At 34.6% G+C, this 22,174-nt stretch overlaps 1 long non-coding RNA gene across 1 annotated transcript in view; it reads left to right on the top strand.

Moving 5' to 3' along the window:
* Positions 1-22,174, top strand: part of LOC140709060 (uncharacterized) — a 611,840-nt gene that overhangs the window by 275,463 nt on the left and 314,203 nt on the right. Inside the window, exon 4 of the long non-coding RNA XR_012089391.1 lies at positions 1,575-1,693. This is a non-coding gene — a long non-coding RNA (uncharacterized lncRNA). The remainder of the gene's footprint in view (positions 1-1,574; positions 1,694-22,174) is intronic.

Here is a 22,174-nt window from a genome sequence, read left to right as displayed (position 1 = left end):
ATCTAGCTTAGCGAATCTGCATTTCTACATAAGGTAAAATAAACAGAGGGCAGAAGAAGTAATCACATATGCATTTGTCTCAGGTGAGCAGAGGGATGACTTTGAGTTCTGTCCTTTGTCCTGTACCTGTGAAGATAAGCTATCAATGTACACTGTCAGGGTGACATTCAACATAACGGTTAGGGTAAAGATTTTGACACCTACAAGGAATTTCCTAATGGGCAAATTGTGAGGGAGGTATGTAGCTCTTTATAATCTTCGTAGTTATCTTATTTAGAAATAAAATGGAAGACAGGTTTGCCTGATGCAGTTCTCAGCTTGACTTTTCCCTTTGGCTTTGTGATTTATGGGTCCCAGGATTTATTTTCCTTTCACATATCTAAACGAAACTTTGTACCCGTTGGCCAGCAACTCCCCTTTTCCCATTCAACCCTACCCCCATCCTCTGGTAACCACCATTCTACTCTCTATACTTCTATGGGTTTGACTTCTGTAGCTTTCATATATGACATTTGTCTCTTTGGGCCTGGCTTAGGTTATTTCAGTTAGTGTAATGTCCTCTAGGTTTATTAGAGGACATTATGTTAAGGATGTTACACGTGTCCTTAACCTTGGCAAAATAAACCTCTACATTGATTGAGATCTGTCTCAGATACTTTTTGGTTTACCGATAAGAGGAGTAAGTGTTGATGTTATATTGTACAACATGAAGTCTATGGTTAATTATAATGTATTATATATTTTAAAATAGCTAAAAAGAGTTTTTAATGTTTTCATCACACATAAATGATGTATATTTGAGGTGATGGACATACTAATTAGCCTGATCTGATCATATGGCATTTGTCTCTTTGTACCTGGCTTATTTCACTTAATATAATGTCCTCTAGGTTTATTCATGTTGTTATGAGTGTCAGAATTATTCATTTTTTTCTTTAAGATTGAATAGAGTTCCTTTGTGTATATATAATGCATTTTAAAAATCCATTGACCCATTGATAGACACAGGTTGTTTCTATATCTTGGCTATTGTGAATGATGTTGAAATGAACATGGGAGTGTAGGCATCTCTTTTGACATTCTGATTTCAATTCCTGTGGTTATATACTCAGTAGTGAGATTGCTAGATTATATGGTAATTCTACTTTCAGTTTTTTTCAGGATCCTCCACACTGTTTTCCAAAATGACTGTACTAACTTACAATGCCACCAAAAGTGCATAACAGTTCCCTTTTCTTGTCAACATTTATCTTTCATCTTTTTGATAATTGCCGGTCTAACAGGTGTGAGGTGATATTTTTAATCCGCATTTATTTTATGATTATAGATTTTGAGCATTTTTTTCTTATCCTTGTTGGCTATTTATATTTCTTATTTTGAGAAGTGTCTAAGTCTTCTGCTCATTTTTTAATAGGGTTATTTATTTTCTTATTATTGAGTAGTATGAGTTCTGTGTATATCTTGGATATTAGCTTTTTATCAGATGCATAATTTGCAAATATTTTCTCCCACTGTGTAGGTTGTCTCTTCATTCTATTAATTGTGTGTTTTTTTTTGTTTTTTTTTTTTGACAGACTCTCACTCTTGTTGCCCAGGCTGGAGTACAGTGGCATGATCTTGGCTCACTGCAACCTTGGCCTCCCAGGTTCAAGCAATTCTCCTGCCCCAGGCTCTCCAGTAGCTGGGATTACAGGTATGTGCCACCATGCCCAGCTATTTTTTGTATTTTTAGTAGAGATGGGGTTTCTCCATGTTGGCCAGGCTGGTCTCAAACTCCTGACCTCAAGTGATCTGCCCACCTCAGCCTCCCAAAGTGCTGAGATTACAGGCATGAGCCATCATGCCTGACCATATTCTATTGATTGCTTTCCTTGCTATACAGAAGCTTTTTAGTTTTTTGCAATCCCAGTTGTCTTATTTTGCTCTTATTGCTTGTGCTTTTGGGGTTATATTTAAGAAATTACTGCCCAGACCAATATCAGGGAGCTTTTCTCTCATGTTTCCTTCTAGTAGCTTTATAGTTTTATGCCTTACATTTAAGTCTTTAATCCGTTTTGTGTTGATTCTTGTATAGAGGGTGAGATGAGGGTCCATTTTCATTCTGCTGTATATAAATATCCAGTTTTCCCAACACCATTTATTGAAGAGACTGTCCATTCCACATTGTATTGTACCTTTGTGAAACTCAGTTAATCTATGGGTTTATTTTTGGGCTCTCTATTCTGTTTCATTGGTCTATGTGTCTGTTTTTGTGCCGGTACCCTGTTATTTTGATTACTACAGCATTGTAATATATTTTGAAATCTGGTAGAGTGACACCTCCAGCTTTGTTCTTTTTGGCAAGAATTGCTTTGGCTATTCAAGGTCTTTTTTGGTTCCATATAAATTTTAGGATTTTAAAAATTTCTCTGAAGAATGACATTGGAATTTTGATAAGGGCTGCATTGAATCTGTAGATTGCTGTGCTACTGTGGACATTTTAATAATATTAATTCTTTCAATTTATGAACACAGGGTATCTTTCCATTTGTGTCATCTTCCATTTCTTTCATCAGTTTTTGGTACACAAGTCTTTCATTTCTTTGGTTAAATTTACTCCTACTTTATTTTGTTTTTTGATGCTATGTAAATGAGATTGTTGTCTTAATTTCTCTTCCAGACAGTTCATTGTTAGCATATAGAAATGCTACTAATTTTTGTAAGGTGATTTTGTATCATGAAACTATTGAATTCATTTATCAGTTCTAACAGTTTTTTTGGAGGAGTCTTTAGAATTTTCTATATTATTAGAGCATACCATTTACAGAGACAATTTCACTTCATTCTCTTATATTTGGATGTATTTTTATTTCTCTCTCTTGTCTAATTGCTCTAGCTAGGACTTCCAGGACTATGCTGAACAGAAATGGTGAGAATATGCTTCCTTGTCTTGTTCCTGATTTTAGAGAAAAAGCTTTCAACTTTTGCCATTGAGTGTCATGTTAGCTGTGGGCTTTGTATAAATAGCATTTATTTTTTGAGGAACATTCCTGCTATACCTAATTTGTTGAGACATTTTGTCACAAAAAGATGTTGAATTTTGTCAAATGGTCTTATGGATTTTATCCTTCATTCTATTAATATGGCAAATCACATTTATTGATTTGCATGTGTTGAACCAACCTTGTATCTCAATGATAAATCCCACTTGATTGTAGTGAATAGTCCTTTTGATGTACCATTGAATATGGTTTGCTAATATATCTCAGCATTATTTGATTTTATCTGCGCATAAATTTGACAAAGTATTTTCTTCTTGGTTTCACACAGCAAGCCCTAGAAAATTGGTCTATGGGGAAAGAATTCTTCCTGATTATTTTGTCTATGCCTAAACCTTTGACAAGATTATTCCCACACCAGGCACTCACGTCATCAGAAGTAATTGCCAGGTACCCAGACTGTGAAGGGGCAGAAGACTGTCTCTCTGGGGCCCTGTCTGGAAGAAGGATTTACGTATCTCATGAATTCTATCTTCAGCTTATTGGTGAGCTAGCCTCCTCCATGTTACTTAGATTTCTCTTCAAAGGATCAAGCCTTTACATAAGGGAAGCATAGATTAGCCATCTTTGGTCCTCTAGAAGATTACTTTGTGGGATTTCTCTGTGTAAAATCTAAGAATGGAGCTGGTGCCTTTTTCCTGTTTTCCTTAAATGGAGCTCTGAAATACTAGACAGACTAGAGCTGACTAATAGAGATTCTGCCATTCAATAAATGAAGAGTAGTTTTCAGTCTAAAACTCATACCTGAGATAAGCCAAGGCAAATTAAATGCTTCAGCTTTTTGTCTGAGAAGAGAGACAGAAGGACCCGTGCTGTAAACAGAATGCTCCTAAAGTCATGTCCTTATGGTAAAAGGGCCATTGTTTTGAAAATGGGCTGAGAAAATAGATTTCATTGCCTGATTAAGGACTACCTCTGTGTCTTCTGAGAATTCTCATTGAGAGGTTTTGGAAGGTTCATGAACAATTAATTGTTAAAGTTAAATCATCTTTGAAGAAAAGTATCTCCCATATCTTGTGGTATAGGGACTGTTCACATAGGCTATTTAGTAGGCATTCAATAATATTTTGTTGAAATAAGTGACTAAATTAGATATTATGAAGAAATTCAATGGCATGTTGTATGAAAAGATAGCATCATTCCAATAATTCAGATCAATTGATGGAAGAAATGAACTTTTACTTTTCAAGATAATTTTGGCCTGTGGTATCACTGGATTAAGTACCAGGAAATTATCTTCCAAGTAAGTGAAGGATCTTTGTAGAAACATATAGAAAGGAAAACCTTGTCTGATTAGGCAATAGTTTATCTTCACAAAGGATGCCATTAAACACTATGTATTCTGCTTCTTGAAGGCAAATTAAAAAAAGAAATATGGTTATCAAAATAAGTTCTAGCCAAGACCAGGAATTGAAAAGGGTCAGAAGACTTAATAATTGGCAAACCCTGAAATATTATTGGCTATCAATTTATCCTTATATTATATACAAACATATATACACATATATGTAATACATATATATACATATTATACAAGGATATATACATATATACACTAGGATATATACATATGACACATTACATATATATAACATACACATATATGTTCACATAGGCTATTCAGTAGGCATTCAGTAATGTTTTGTTGAAAGGAGTGACTAAATTAGATATTATGAAGAAACTGAATGGCACATTGTGTGAATATATACATATTCTGTATGTATGGAATACATATGTAATATGTATACATATATGTAATATATTACATATGTAATATATACATGTGTAATGTGTATATACATATGTAATATATGCATATGTATGTAATGTGCCATATGTATATTTCCTAGTGTAATACATATATACACATATGGCACATATATTAAACTTTCTTGAGAAAACCCCTAAAACATGCATTTTAATATCCATGAGCTGTGATACATATATATGCTATATATGTATTACATATATACATGCTATATATGTATTACATATATACACATGTATGTATATATCCTTTAATAATATATAAATAGATTTTGCCTTTCAACAGAATGTATTATAAAAGGATAAATTGATGATCAATAATATTTTAGGGTTTGCCAATTCTTGAGTCTTCCGACCCTTTTCAATTCCTTGTTTTGGCTAAAACTTATTTTGATACCTGTTAATTGCAACAAGACTGATATTTTAGGATATTTAGAGACAAATACAATTAAAAGGTTCTTACACATTTTATAGTTCCTATCAAATGCTGTACCCCCTCCACTCCCATTTTTTACTAATGATGCTTCTTGCCTTCCTTATGCCTGACATGGGACCTAGAGGTGGCATTGCTTGGCTGTTTTCAAGAAAGTGGTACAAATGCTTAGCAGACATGCTAATAATCAACAGTCTTCTCTAAAGGATTAAACTTCCTTGAGAAAACCCCTAAAACACACATTTTAATAACCATGAACTGAAGAGCAAAAAACAAAACCTTTAGCTTCCTCTTTTGCCTTCAGCTCTGAACAATCTAAATTGATGCAAGATATAAGTCCAAAGTAAAACATCCACAAAATTCCTTTCTTTAAGTAGTGCACTGAACTCTATCTAACATGTAGAATAGAGCAGATCTGAGTGATGTAACTGAATGAGACTGGAGGGTTCCACTTACCACTCTCCCTGGCAAAGGCAGCCCTCAAGACACTTCTCCAGAATTCCTAGTGTGCCATGAACCAGAACTGGAAAACTATTGTATTATATGATCCTTTTTAGTCTTAAGATTCAGAGACAATTAATTTATAGACACTTTGTCTGATTTCTATTTGCCTTTATGTTCTTATTTTTAGCATGATTAATATTTTGAAAAATGATTTAGAAGTCAAAGTAGTTGACTTACTCAATGAACACAGAAATCAACCTACTGGAACACTTTATTTGATCATAGATTAAATTAAAAGACTTTTAAGAGCAATAACTGAGCTGTAGGCAAAATCTTTATTTTGTCCTGTTGGTTAATAAGAAGGAGCTTCAGTTGGTAAACTTCTCAACCCTAGCAGCCCAGATAAATATTGAATTCAATAGTTTATAAAAGCTTTGGCTGTAAGTCAGGAAAGATTATTTTAATAATATTTTCTCTCTTTCTAATAAAAATATTAGAAAAGTTCATGAGTAATTCTCCTATTCTTATACACCACAACAAATCTTATGATGTGAAAAAGGGTGAAAATTGAAGATAAATGTAGGTGGAATAGAAATTGAAGTTGAAGATGCTGGCAATGGGATAGACATGTGGCATCATGATGCCTTCTGACTACTGATTATGTCACATTTTTCACTGTTGAGTTTTTTGTGTACTTTGTATAGATTTGCATGTGAAATTGCTGTGCAATGAATATGGGAAAGAACTTCTTCATTCATGATGTATGATAGAAAACAATCTTTACCACTAGTGATAAAATTATGCCAAGGTATTCACAAAAATAATAAGTGAAAGTCCTCAAAAATGAGTATTTTAAAATTTATTTTAAAGTGTTAGCTACTCCAAGGCTTCCTGGAGCTTTTAGGAAAATAATTCCAGTAATAGCTGACTTTGAGTTTTCATGGGAGTGGCAAGTAGCAGTGAAGAATGTTATATAGGTTAACAATTCCTTGAGTGATTAAGAAAATGTGATAGTAGTAGATACATAGCAAAATACAGACCATTCTGAATAATCAGTGGTGCAAGAATAATGCCGTCAGATGTATAGATATTACAAAAGGGAAGAGAGTTTGTTGTCGAAACGTTTCTATTGATATGAACAACAAACTGTGTCTCTTGCATCCAGACATTTGCTAAGACAAAGCATGAGCTGATGCATTACCGTATTTCTAGAAGAAAATTTGTTTGTAGCAAGTCAAAATTTCTGTCCAGTTTCCAATTTGTAAAATAAAATGTCTTGAATTCTCTATGCACATCTCTTAAGTTTGTTGAGGTCTTTAAAATCTGAAAAGCACAAAAAAAGTTTGTTTTAATACCACCAGGATAAAGAATGATCTCCACTTTTCCAAATGACACACTTCTATTTATGAGAATCATAATAAGAAAATATACCTCATGACTTCAAGAGAAAATGGACATTCCTCCTTGGACTTCAAGAATAGAAAGATACATGAGCAAACAAACAAACAAAAGTGAAACCCTCTAAACAACTAACAACTAAAATTAAACAACAAAAAAACCTCAAAACAAACAAACAAAAGCTTTCTATTTTTTCTTTACTCATATTTCCTTGAATAAGAACTATGTTTTCTAAAGATACTCATGAAAACTCTTCTTGCAAGCTAGGAGCTTTTTGCTAATCGGGTTGCCATGGGAGTGGCAGTGTGAAAATATAGCAATCTGACATTGGGTTGACTGACCAGGAAAATCATCTAAAATTAGCATTGGCATCTTGACTTTCCTTCTTTCCTTCTGGGCTGTCTATCCAGTAGTGCTCAGAGCTTGTCTATAAATTTTGAATAGTAGATCTAAATAAGCACATTAATCAGGAAAAAGAGGATCAAGATCCAGGTAACAATGATGCTTGGCTCTAAACAGGCTGGCAGTAAAATGAGACAGATGTTCTTGGGGTGGGAGAGGGGGCTACTAATTATTATTCACAAGCAGATGGCGTATGATCAGTTTGTAGAATACTTTTCTAATATTGCATATGACATTGTAAATCCAGATTCCTGAATAAGAATAGGCGATAGGAAAATGCATAGATTTTTATGTGATGAAGCTTTTGAAAGAGAATATCTCAACCTCAAGAGAAGTATAAATTTCCTTATATATCTGAATGGAGGCACAAGTTCCATTTTAGTGGTTACATGAGGTTGATGACCTTAAATCTGAAATGAATGTAAAAGTGAAAAAAAAAAAAAAAAGTTTTCCCCAGATGTCCTTGCTTTTATCACATTGGTGCTTCAGGAGGTGCAACTGCAAATCCTCCAGGCTTTTTAAATGGAAACAAATCTACAGAGGTGGAAAGACCAGACATTTAAGGACACTGTAACAACAATAATGCCCTGGAAAGTAGCCAGTTTCCTACCTGGAATAGGGTTGCTGTGGCACTAGTTTGGGCATGTGCCAAGAATGGAGGCCTGCAGGAGACATGAAGCAGCTGCGATCTGGTGAGCTGGAACAGAATGACCCAAGAGGGCAGAGGAGACAACATATGGACACAGCACAACGTCATTCAAGACAAAGTAAAACAGGAAAATGAGAACTTCTAATAGAAAAACAAGGCGTGCACCCCTGACACGAGCCAGGTGGCTTCTTGGGCCTCAGCTTTGTCCAGAATAGAGTCACGTTCTTCATAACCACATCTTGAAAACAAGCTGTTGACAAATTAGCCCATAACAGACCCACAGCCAGGAGAAATTATTGAATGGGGTGAGTTTATCCAGTGTGCCTTCTGTTCACTGGAGTTCAGTTCTGGGGTCTTTGAGGAGATTTACGTCTATGAATACAAAAAGTAAACTAGTAGCAAGGTGTGTTTACCATTGAGCGAGTGTAGACAGCATGAATTAGAGCATCAGACTAGGAGTCACAAATAGGGGTTCGAATTTTATTTCTCCCATACTTTGCAGATAGGCTTGGGAAAACACATCATCTCCATTATCACCATCATTATCATCGTCGTCATCATCATTATCACTATTATCGCCATCATCATTACCTCCATGAGTTGACAGTTTGTTAGTCTCTATGCTAACACTTGGAAATCACTCAAATCCTGGAAATGACCCCTGTTCTCCAATCCACTCCACTCCTGATTCTTTTTATCAGGGACATTTTTATTTCTTTGATATTCTTTTGTAGTGCCCACCTAGGACTCGTTGTTATTCATGTGACCACCTTCTTACCTCCAAGAAGGTCACAATGAGATTAGGAGATTCAAATAGTGTTAGGGCAGTTCCTGGGAACAAATTGGATTTCTTGAAGGCTCTGAAAGCGAACCTGCTAACCTGGCCAGCTGTAGAGAGGGCTAGGCCTGGGGAGATGTGTGTGACGTGCAGCTGCTTGATTCAGTCAGGAGAAGCTGGATCAGTGGTTCATGATGATTTTGTAATGAAACTAAGGTGTTGAAAGAGCAGATAACTCAGATATAATGAACTGAAGTCAAGGAAAGCATATATAAAGTAGTACACTTAGATATCGGAAAATTCTGAAAAATCTAGACTAAAGAATGGCTTTCATAATTTTAATAGTTTATATTTGCTAACTTCACAGTACAGATTTCCTCAATGACACTCAAGTGTCATTTTGCTGTGTAGACTCTGCTTGGGGAGTCTGGACCACTAATCATTTGCATAGTTTATATATGATTATGCGAAGAAATGGTGGCTTGGGATATCTCATATGTGTTTCAAATTAGCAACTGTCTTGAAAACATATGGTACTATGTAATTTCCTGATGTTAGAACTGAAAAATACAGATGTGATAGCCTATAAAATTTGCTTGGGAATACTGAATATAGATAATTGTAACGTAAGATTCCTTAATTATCACACTAGACTCTAAATTGAAGATTGATTTCACCAGTGACTTCTTAATGGTCTTTACTAATCAGGTTAGATTAGCTGAGAAGTGGTACCAGACACTCCAGTTTATAATCTACAATGCTATCCAGTAGGAAAGATTCACTAGCCACATGTGGCTCTTGAGCACGTGATACATGGTTAGTGTGACTAAGGAGCTGAATTTTAAATTTTATTTAATTTTAATTCATTTAAATTTAAATACCCACACTTAAATAGCCTATTGGATACTGTATTGGACTGTGCAGAACTAAAAGGATGCTCATCCTAAATTTATTTTTGAACTGTGCTGTGGCTTCAAGTTGAGATAACAATTCATTATTTTAGTACAGAGATAACTCCATGGATAATATGAATAACGATTCTTAAAGAAGGAGCATAAAACCCACTTTTATCTAAGACTTGTATTATGACAAAATAGTGAGTCTATTTATAGCCTTCAATTTGGTGTTGAAAAGTCCATCTGTTCCCTGGAAAACGTAAAGGAGTTGTTTGTGGTTAAATAGTTGGTTAACAGAACTTTCACTATTTCATCTGCTTGTATCATGTGGAACACAGAACTTTTGGGGAAAAAGTGATCATTTATTTCAGCAAGAATAATAATAGTATCTGTGAAAATAACAGATCTTTAGAAAATCTAGAAAACGATATTTACTGAGCTTTTACCATCTCCACAAGCACTAGAGTTTCACAACAACTCTAAGAGGTAAGGCTCTCCCCATTTGACAGGTGAGAAGACAAGGCCCAGAAAGAATAACTAACTTGTCAAAGGTCACAGGGCTTTTAAGTGGCATAGCCCAGTGTTCTGAACTCAGGTAGTGTGGCTTCTGGGGCCAAGCACTTAACCACTAGGCTATAGTTTTTTCATTTCACTATGGCTGTTCTCTTGTATCTTCTATCCCTTCTGCCTTCCTCATCCTTGAGTGCTTCAGGTAGAGAATGATGGAGAGATGGCTAAATATTCCAGTTATTGTACTGGCTATTCGCCAGATAGAGGACCTTAAAGAAACCCATTTCTACCTTCTCTTACTTTTTATATATGGCAATTAAGATGTACATGCGGCTATTCTGTCTCCTTGAGGTGGATCTGGCTGAGGTGCTATTCGGAGGTGGCAGGCAGAAGAGCTTCAGGAAGCACAATCTTGGTGACTCGGTTGAGACAGCCTGGGCCATATTTGGTGTCCAAGTTCCATAGTCCAGGAAGAGCACCGAACAAACTGTGGTTCTGCATAATGGTACCCTGCCCATATTGTCAGAAGAGGCTTCTACTAAAGTTCCCATAGAGTTCATAACCCTAGCATGCTGAGACTGAAGATTCATTCAATACATGGAGATAAAAGTTAGCAAGAAGCAAAATGGGGGCAGAGGGAGAAAATAGTGACTTTAAACTGAGGAGAACAATGATCTTATTATTTGACATAAATAAAAAAGAAAAGCTATTTTCAGCTGACTGGGTTGCAGGTAGGTGTTCCTTTCCAGGTGCTACCAGTTACCACCACTGTTTCTCAGCGATGTGTTGGCATAGAACTTCTGGTTACCCATGAGGCCTGAGAAGATGGGTCAATAGGCTTATTCTATTAAAAGGAAATTTGGGGGCCAGGTGCAGTGGCTCACTCCTGTAATCTCAGCACTTTGGGAGACCGAGGCAGATGCATCACCTGAGGTCAGGAGTGCGAGACCAGCCTGACCAACATGGTGAAACCCCGTCTCTACTAAAAATACAAAAATTAGCTGGGTGTGGTGGCGGGCATCTATAATCCCAGCTACTTGAGAAGCTGAGGCAGGAGCATCACTTGAACCTGGGAGGGGGAGGTTGCAGTGAGCCAAGATTGTGTCATTGCACTCCAGCCTGGGTGACAGAGCACGACTCTATCTCAAAAAAAAAAAAAAAAAAAAAAAAAAAGAATTTGGAAGCGTAGATGCTATTCTATGGTGCTTTGAAAGTGCTTGGCATCTTTAGTTTCAGGCATTGAATAGTGAAACAATTATTTTAAATATTTTTTGATTTGGGATATAGGCTATTGGCATACTGCCATGGTCCCAGGAGAAAGCAGGAGAGCCTACAGGTAATTAAGTGCTTGGTGTAAACAACTGAGATGGGGAAAAAAATTGGAGCAGGGACTAGTATGTGCATAGAAAAGTAAACCAACCATTCCATACACTTTGCCCTAGCCAGATATCATCTACCTTTTCTCACTGAAATTCAAAGAAAGTCATGTTCATAACAGTTCACTGGTGGGTTAATTGAATAAGTTAGAGGATATATACCTCCTGTGTTATTTCTTTTAAACACTGGATTACCAAAAATATTGAATTAAAACAATTTTAGCAAAAAAATTAAAATCCAAATCAGTTAGGATGTATGATTTAGAATAAGATAAGTTGGGCAGTATTTTAATGATTCTGGAGGTATTGCAAATTTGTTTCTATGTGCATGTATTCATAGCATATGTGACATGTCTTTCCTCATTTTTCATCATTAATACATCTAGACCAATCACTTTGGCATATGCAGGGACATCTTTATCATTTATTGCTCTATTTATGTTACTGTCTGTCCCACTAGATTGTGAATCTTATCAAGGCAGAGGCTTTGTCTTATTCCTGGATGCTTTCCCAGGGCCAGGCGCATTGTATATCACAAAATGGGCACCCACCCATGTATACAGAAATGATCCAATGGATAGTGAAGGACTGAGCAGAATATCTCCAGCTTTTCTGATATTTGTAGAGCTTGCAGAAGGGGAGAACCGGGGACTATGCCAACAAAAGCAATATTATATGAAAATTGTTATTTGCATCATCTGTGGAAGAACACATTTAGATAGGGACCATTAGAATATTTAAATAATTGAACCTAAGATCCCCGTGCTGTCTCTGCTCGCATTGATTTCATTGCATGACTGGCTATTTTTTTTTTCATTATGTAGTACTCTTTATAATGTCACATGTCATAACATAAAAATGTGTGCATAGTAGTTGTAATAAAAATCTGTTGATTCTATTGGATAGTCTACTGGATAGTAGATACTCTGTTTGCCAAAATTACAGCCTTGTTTTTTCTACTCCAATCCTTATACCTTTTATTTCTTTTCTTGTTCTGCTGAACAGTATAGAATCTCCAGTTCACCACTGAGCATAAGTGGTGATGGTATGCATCGTTAGTTGGTTCTAACTTTTCAAGGAAATGCTTACAATGTCATATGTTTAACATGATGTTCACTGAAGGTTTTGTTGTGTTAAGGGAGAGTTGTTTTATTTCTAATTCATTTTTTTTAAAAAAAATCATGCTTTGATATAGTATTCTACAGGATTCATTTTTTTGCATCTGTTGTAATTATAATTGACTTTTTAATACCTTAATTATTATTGTGATGATATTCATGAACTGATTTTATGTTAAATCTACTTTGCATTCCTAGTATAAGCAAGTTATTAATGCTCTATTTGATATTTTTTGTACATTGCTAGATTCAGTTTGCTGATGGTTATGATATGTTTTTTGGCCTATAAGTGTACATAGTGTTTTGGAAAATTGACGTGTAAAAAATGTTTTCTTTTTTTTAATTGACTAACTTAATTATATTTTGTTCAAGGAGCATAGTCTGTAGGATACCTATTATTAATTTGCTGAGACTTGCTTTATGGCCTGGCATTTGGTAAATTTTTGTAAATATTTGATGTGTACCTAGGGTAAAAAACTGTAGTCTCCAACTCTTTGATATAATGTTTTATGTGTTCCTTAGAGCAAACTTGTTGATTACTGTGTTCAAATCTTGTTGGAATTTGTCTTCCTCTTGCAGAGTTGTCAATTTTTTGATGATATAATTTGAGGTTTTGTTCTTAAATACATAAAGATTTTGAATTATTTTATCTTCTTAGTGAATTTAATCTTTTGTAAAAAAGCTGTTATTTTTCTTAGATCTAGTAATGCTTTGTCTCAAAATCTATTTTATACAATATTTATAATGCAACACCAGTTTTCTTTTGGTTTGTATTTGCCTTGTACATATTTTTTATCCTTTCATATAAACTTTCTGTGTCTATATGTATTTCACAGAGTCACTTATAAATGAGTTATAAGTGGCGTTTTAAAGAACTTGGTGAGACAGTTTTGTTTTTTAACAGAAATATTTATCCCTTTTTATAATTATTGGTATACTTGGATTTATTTCTATATCTTAATTTTTACTATTTCTTACTTTTGAGGAATTTTGTGTTTTACCCTTTTTTTAAACCTTCATTTGGATTGTTTTATTGCTTTCGATTTTTGTTTGTTTTGTTTGCATATTTTTCTCATTGGCCCTCCATTATAATTTAATATTTTGAAAATTACACTATTCATTTATCAGTTCAAATGTATTTACCTATTTATTTGTTTTACTTCTACAGATAAAATTGTATGTATGTATCATGTAAAACATATTTTTGAAGTATATATACATTGCAGAATGGTTAAATTTAGCTAATTAAAATTTGCATTGCCTCACATAGTTATCATTTTTGTGGTGAGAACCTTCAACTTTCACTCTCTTAGCATTTTATAAGAATACAATATATTCCTTTTAACTATAGTCACCATGTTGTAAAATAGATCTTTTGATTGAACTTACTCCTACTATCTAGCTAAAATTTTGTATTCTTTCAATAATATCTCTTTTCCCCTCCCCCAACCACTCTGCCTCTGGTGACCACCATTCTACCCTCTACTTCTACAAAATAAACTTTTTTTTTTTAAATCTCACATATGAGTGAGATTATGCAGTATTCGTCTTTCTGTGCCTGGCTCATTTTACTTAATATAGTGCTCTCCTGGTTCATCCATGCTGTCACAAATGGCATAATTTCCTTCTTTTTTATGGCTGAATAGTATTTCATTGTGTATCTATATAACACACATTTTCTTTATCCATTCACCTATTAATGGGCACTTAGGCTGATTATATATCTTGGCTATTGTGACTAATGCTGCAATAACATCTGAGTGCAGGTATCTCTTTTACATACTGATTTCATTTCTGTTGGATTATGTACATGGTGGAATTGCTGGATCATATGTTAGTTCTATTTTTAATTTTTTATGCAAATTCTGTACTGTTTTTGAAATAACATACTAATTTACATAAACACAAACAATGTAAACATGTTTCCCTTTCTTCATATTCTCACCAACATTTGTTATCTTTCATCTTTTTGATGGTAGCCAATCTAACAGGTGTGAGGTGATTATCTCATTGCAGTTTTAATTTGCATTTCCTTGATGATTAATGATGTTGAACATTTTCTCATATACTTGTTGGCCATTTTTATGTCTTGTTTTGAGAACTATTTAAATCTTTTGTCCATTTTTAATCCAGAATATTCTTTTCTTGCTATTGAGTTCCTTGTATATTTTAGATATTGATCTATCAGATATATAGTTTGCAAATATTTTCTCCCATGTTTTATGTTGAATCTTCACTCTGTTGATTGTTTCATTTGGTGTGCAGATGCTTTTTAGTTTGATATAATCTCACTTGTTCATTTTTGCTACTGCTGCCTGTGCTCTGATGTTGGGTGTATATATAATTGTTGTATCTTCTTGACAGATTGATTCTTTTATCATTGTGTAATTCCTTCCTGTCTCTTGTGACAACCATTGACTTAAAGTCTATTTTTTTCTAAAATAAGTATAGCTACTTCTGCTCTTTTTTGATTTATATTTGCATGGAATATCTTCTTCTGTATGTTTACTTTCAGTCTGTGTTTTTGCTGGTGAAGTGAGTTTTTTGTAGACAGCATGTAAGTGTTTTTTCTTTTTTCCTGTTCAGCCACTCTATGTCTTTCAATTGCATAATTTAATTTATTTACATTCAAGGTAATTATTGATAGGTAAGAACTTACCACTGCCAAAACTTAATTAATTGTTTTCTAGTTGTTTTGTAGGTCCATGTTTCTTTCTTAGTCTTTATTGTCTTCTTCTGTGACTGAGTAATTTTCTTTAGTGGTATGTTTTGATTCCTTGCTTTCTTTTTTTTTGTGCATTCACTATAGGTTTTTGCTTTTTGGTTATCATGAGTTTTACAAAAAATATCTTATAGTTGTATTATTTTATGCCGATAACAGCAATACAGATCACAAAAGCCCTCAAAACACTATACTTTTACTGCAACCCCATTTTAATTTTTCGACATCACAATTTACATCATTTTATATTGCATATCCCTTACAATTATTTTAGTTATTATTGTTTATAATAGTTTTGTCTTTTAGCCTTCATTATGAAGATAAAAGTGATACACACCATCATTATAGTATTAGAATCCAAAATTTGACTGTGTACTTACTTTTAACCCTGAGTTTTATATTTTCAAATATTTTTGTGTTATTTATTAGCATCCTTTTCTTTCAGTTTGAAGAACTCCCTTTATCATTTGTTGTAAAACAGGTCTGGTGGTGATGAACTCCCTCAGGTTTTGTTTGTTTGGGAAAATATCTCTCCTTCAATTCTGAAGAAAAGCTTTGATTCTTGGTTGACATTTGTTTTTTCTTTAGCACTTTAAATATATCATTCCATTGTCTCTGGCTTGTAAATTTTTTGCTGATAATTCTGCTTCTAGGCATATTGGAACCACCCTTATATGTTATTTGCTTCTTTTCTCTTGCTGCCTTCAGGATCCTCTCTTTGTCTTTGACTTCTGACATTTGGTTATAATGTGTCTTGGATTATAATATGTCTTATTTGAATTCATTATTATGGAAGCTCTTTGCCCTTCTTGTACCTGAATATTTATATCTTTCTCCAGGTTTGGAAAGTTTTCTGCTATTATTTTCTTAAACTTTCTATTCCTTTTTCCTTCTCCTTCTTTAACTCCTATGACATTTACTCTTGTGATGTTGTCCCATAAATCTTGAGAAACAAAAGTTTCTTTGTTCCTTTCTTTTTTTCTCTCTTCTGATTGCATATTTTCAAATAACCCATCCCTGAGTTCACTCATTCTTTCTTCTGCTTGATAATTTTGCTGTTGATGCTATTTTACTTTTAATTTCATTCACTGTATTTTTTAGTTCCAGGATTTCTGTTAGATTTTTCTGAAATTATAGTAATCTCTCTGTTAGTTTTCTTATTTTTGTCATTTATTGTCTTCCTCATTTTGTTGAATTGTTTCTCTGTATTTCCTTGATGTTTGATAAAAACAGTTATTTTGAATTTTTGTAAGACAGTTCACACATCTCCATTTCTTTAGGTAAGGCACTGGCACTTTGTTTTGTTCATTTGATGATGTCGTGTTTCTATGATTATTCTTGATCTTTGTGGCCATGCATTAATGTCTGCACATTTGAAAAAATAGGTACCTATTTCATTCTTCACAGACTAGCTTTGTTTGGGAATGCCTTTCAACAGTGAGCCTGTCCAGAGATTCTAAGCAGGCCATCTGGTGCTCCCTAAACCCAGGGCCACTGTGACTGGTATTGAGCTGGAATCCCATGGCTGCTAAGGTTGGTACAGAGCTGATATACACCTAAAGCTTCTGGCTTCTGTATCTGTTGCAATGTTGGCTTGTACCTGAAGCCCACTGCTGCTGAGACCTGTTATAACTGAGTGTTGTCTTGATCTCAAGGTCACTGTGATTGACAGGCAATGATGTGAACTGGAGTTGAAATCTACCTCACAGGGGATACAGGTTTCTGTCTGCTACCAGGTCATGTCTGGAGGTTGAGTTCATGAATACCAGCCTGAAGTCAGAGGCCGTGGAGTTCTGCTCAATGCCTTGTTTTATGGTGGCAGACCCACTTTTGGGGTCCAAAGCAAATTCCTTCACTTCCCTTTCTTTCCCCCAATAAGATGGTATCTTTTTCCACACTGTGTTGCCTGAGATTGGAGAAGAGGTGATGTGGGTAATGTGAAAAACTGTCTTCCTACCCTATTCAATGCATCTTTTCTTATTATTGTGCTACAATTAGGTACTGTAATCTCTCATCTAGTTTCCTTAGCTCTTGTGAAGATATTTTTTATGTATGAATAGTTGTTCAAATTGATGTTTCTGCAGGACAATTACTGAAAAGTCCTATTCTGCCAGCTTATGCCAACTTTCTTTTTTATGTATTTATTTTAAAATGATAATTCTAGATAGTTTTATATGCATATATAACTAAATAATGGTAAAGTTGATCAATATCTTTACCCTCTACTTTACCCATTTTAACTGGGATGTTAAAATGCTTTAACTCTTATCGCAGCTCTCCAATGAAATTGTATTCTATTTCTATCTAATGTTTTCTCTTAATCTGTGTTTTTAATACCATTCTTTAAATATTATAATTATTTTAAAAATAATGATTCATAGATTTACCAAAATTACTACCCATTATTCTCTTTTCACATCTCAGAACTTCTATGATAATTTTCTTTTTGAATGAAGCGGATGTTTAGATCTCTAATGAGAATTTGTAGTAAACATTCTGTTTAGATTTTTTTTTTGCTGGAAACAAAATTTTATTATTATTCTTGAAAGACAGCTTTGTTAGTATTTTAGATTAACGTTTTTCAAGGAAGATTAAAAAGTCTTTTACTTTTTCTGCTTTCTATTGTAGCTATCAGTTTAAAATAATTCTTCTTATCACAGACTTCTTTAAATATCACACTTGCCTTTGGTGCTCTAAAATTCACCAAAAACATCTGGTGACTAATTGTGCAGATATAGATAATATACATATTTTTTCTGTAAGACAATCAGTAGGTTTCTGTGATCTGAGGTTTTTCTGTCTTTCCATAGTTCAAAAAATTATTTGTTTCTATCCCTTTGATTATTGCCTTAGCTTAATTATTTTGTACCATATCTGTTTGTTTCTTTCATCAAATGTATGGTTAGACCTTTTCATTCCTTCTAACTGCTTTCATATTTTCCATATATTTGCATTTAGGGTTAATTTCAGGATACTATATTTGCATCTATCTTCTAGTTCATTAAATTTTTCTTCAGCTGTACCTAGTTTTCTCTTTAATGTGTTAACCTGTTAATCTGTTAACCTGTTAACCTGTATTCCGTTAATCTGTTTATATTTCAATTATTTTATTTTTCATTTTTAAAAAATATATATTTCACTTATTTTATTATTTAATTTATATAGTCTCCTGTCCCTTGCTCATAATTTCAAAAAATAATCTTACTGATTAAAACATAAAAAGTACTAATTTTATATTCTTCTAATTAATTTCAATATCTATAATTATTGCTGGTATCTTATTTTGGCTGACTCTCATTAATTTCAGCCTATATGCTCATATATTTCATGATTTTCTATCATTAACTCAAGTTTCTTGGAACTTCAGCTGTGATAATTCTTTGAGGTCTGGATATGACTTCATTCTCTGGAGAGAAATTCTGTTGAATTCTATCAGTCATCTGATAGTATTTCCAATTTGATATCACTTAAAAATCTTTGTTGACCATATATGTAGAAGGAATCCAGGTTGAAAATGTAGATTATAAAAGCATAATTGTGTTTACTAGTCAGGGAACCTTAGAGAATTGAGCTTACTTGATGATCCTTCTGTTTGGTTGATTTAATTCTTATTCATCCTCCAGGATTGTTACCAATTTTATGAAGAGCTCTGTGAAATCTTTCATTTTGGGTAGTCCTTGATTTTATTACCTATTTCCTATGTTCTGCACTTCCATGAAAACAGAAACTGGGAGATTATCATGATTGAGCAGATGCTTCCTAGGGAAAAGTTGGCTTTAGGCCTTTATTATCTTTCAAGTGTCTTCTTTTTCTCCTGTTTTCAGCTTCTGTGCATTCTTTGACTTCTTGCTCTCTAAGGAAATCATTTAAAAAGATGATTTCAATCCATTATCAAACATTTCGTTTACTTATTTTTGCAGAGTATATGGGCTGTTTACCACTGGGCTCTTTTCTTCCAGAGCTCTTTGGGAGAGGCGTTCCTCTATGACCAATTGTCGTAGTTACCACTCTGACGAGGTGATAGACACAAAACAGCAACTTACTTACTGACATTCTTGAAAATAATTTGGTAGTGTTATAGATTTTTATGTCATTAGACAAAAGTACACTCAAGGGGGACATTATAAGATTGCAAGAGTGAGATGTAGACATTAAAAATGAAATGATAGTCCCAGTACCAGTTGCTCAGTCTAGTTTGTGGGACTGCACATTTGACTGGTTTTAGTTTTATTTTCATAAAAATTATGAGTTAAAATATTCTTTAAATGTACAGTTAGTAGTGGCTTATTAGAACAAAGATTTTACACATGGTTTTGAGCTGTGACTATGCTTATGTAATATTGACCATACAAAGTCCCTGGAAAATCTTTCCTTTTCTTATTACACTACAGTCAAGAAAATTTGAGATTTCACTGTACACATTTCCAAACTCAAAGTTATAATGTGGTTTTGATACTATGGTTGTTGCTGTGGAGATTTCTGGGTTGTTTACAAAACACAAAACAGAGAATATTGAATAGGGGAGGGAAGTAAGCAGCAAGTATTTATAAACTGCAAATATAAAAGATTCTCTTTCAATAGTTAGGCTGTCACTATTACCTTGTTACCATGGGTCAAATGTTAATGTTTGTATCTACCAAGAAAAATACCTCTTTTCCTTGTTTACTCTCCCGAGCTTAATTATTTTCAGACAAAGAATTTAAAATAGATCTTCTCCAGCAGCTCTGGAGGTCAGACCCAGCTGTGGAGAGAATCATTCCTAGAAAACTGGAAGGCACTTTGGGAGGAATGCTACTTTTTCATAGTATCAGAGCAATGATTAGGGCATTTTCTACACCGAAAACATTGTTTTTTTCCTGTTGTCATAGTCATAGAAATATTCATTAATATTCAAATTTACATGTGGCATTATCTGAGATTATTATATAGTCATCATTGTTATTGTATTATTAATATGTGTTGCCTTGAAAGTTGTTTTGAAAATGATAGGATAAAATCATAAGTAAATATGGATGATTACTATGGAAATACCATTTTTATTTTATAATAATGTTAAATAATGAAATCTTTCCTCTAACTGGGAATATTAACTCCATTAATTCCATGGCACAACCTCAAGACTGCTACTTTCTGTGGATGAATGGGAAATTCAAGACATGAGAAAGTGGATGGGCGGTATGGAAATACCACTGGTAAGATGCGGAAAATCTGGGTTCTCTTTCTGGCTCCGCAGTATGTTAATGATGTGATCTTGAATAAATCACTTAATCCCTCCAGGCTTGTTTCTCATGCATAACAATGGGGATAATACTGGTTATGTGGTAACTAAGAACATGAATTTGGGGAAGTGAGATATCAATTTGAGTACTGAATCTGCTGTCAGTGAACTATGTAAATGTAAGCAAGTTTTTTAACCTTTTTAGGGCTCAGTGTTCTCACCATAAAATGGAAATAGTAGAGTTTCCTGGATTATTATTTGAAATAATAAATTATTTGTTTTATTTTTTTATGCAAATTCTTTTTCATCTCATTATTCTTCCTGTTAGATGTTAGGTTTCCAGTGTGTCAGAATAGGGTTGTTACAGTAAAAATGAAGAGACAAAATCCCCAATGAAGGCAGAGGTCCTTGAGTCAGAGGTGTTTGAACCAGAGCAACTCCATCTTGACTAGGGGCTGGGTAAAATGAGGTTGGGAATTGCTGGTCTGCATTTCCCGGAAGTTAGATATTCCTAGCCTCTAGATATTTACAGTTAAGGGAACAGATTGATTACATTTACTAAACAGATCCAGACTCAGGAATGTCCTGATATCCCAATATCTTGAGGACAAAAGCATTCCCAATTTTGCTTTAAAGGTAAAAATATAGCTGGGCATAGTGGCTCATGCCTATAATCCCAGCACTTTGGAAGGCAGAGGCGGGAGGATCACAAGGTCAAGAGATCGAGACCATTCTGTCTAACATGGCGAAACCCCGTCTCTACTAAAAACACAAAAATTAGCTGGGTATGGTGGCACATACCTATAGTCTCAGCTACTCGGGAGGCTGAGGCAGGAGAATCGCTTGAACCCAGGAGGCGGAGATCGCAGTGAGCCAAGATCACACCACTGCACTCCAGCCTGGCAACAGAGCAAGGCTCCATCTCAAAAAATATATATATGTGTGTGTGTGTTGTAGGAACCTAGTTTTTAGATTCCTTCCTGGGCTGGGGTCACCGCGAGAGACCACTCGACACGGAAATCACAGCGGAGAGATTTATTGCTAGTGCGCTAGGGTCCTATGTCCGAAGTTGGCCACAGGACCCCGAATGCCTAGTACAGACAGTTTATAAAGGCAAAAACCGCAAAAATTCACAAAGCTTGAGGCGCAAGATGATTGGAGCAGGTTATGGCCTGAGCAAGATGTCTTACTCTAATTGGTTGGTTTGAACCTGGTTTGAACCCGCGCGGGGTATTTCCCGGACTTGTTCTTCTGTTTGAGTTCCAGGAATATGGGTGGGTGTTTTAGATAGCCACACGGACATCAGGCGGGTGCTTTAGATGGCCACCTGGTCGTTGGGTGGGTGCTTTTAGATAGCCACCTGGTGTGGCTTTTCTAAGCTTCTAAGTTTCTAAGTCTCTAAGTCTCTGAGCTTCTAAGTCTATA

This window comes from Chlorocebus sabaeus, chromosome 18 (genome assembly GCF_047675955.1).
Source record: "Chlorocebus sabaeus isolate Y175 chromosome 18, mChlSab1.0.hap1, whole genome shotgun sequence".
Classification (NCBI taxonomy): Eukaryota; Metazoa; Chordata; class Mammalia; order Primates; family Cercopithecidae; genus Chlorocebus; species Chlorocebus sabaeus.
Note: the sequence above shows the minus strand (reverse complement) of the source record. Positions and strands in the feature narration are given on the sequence as shown.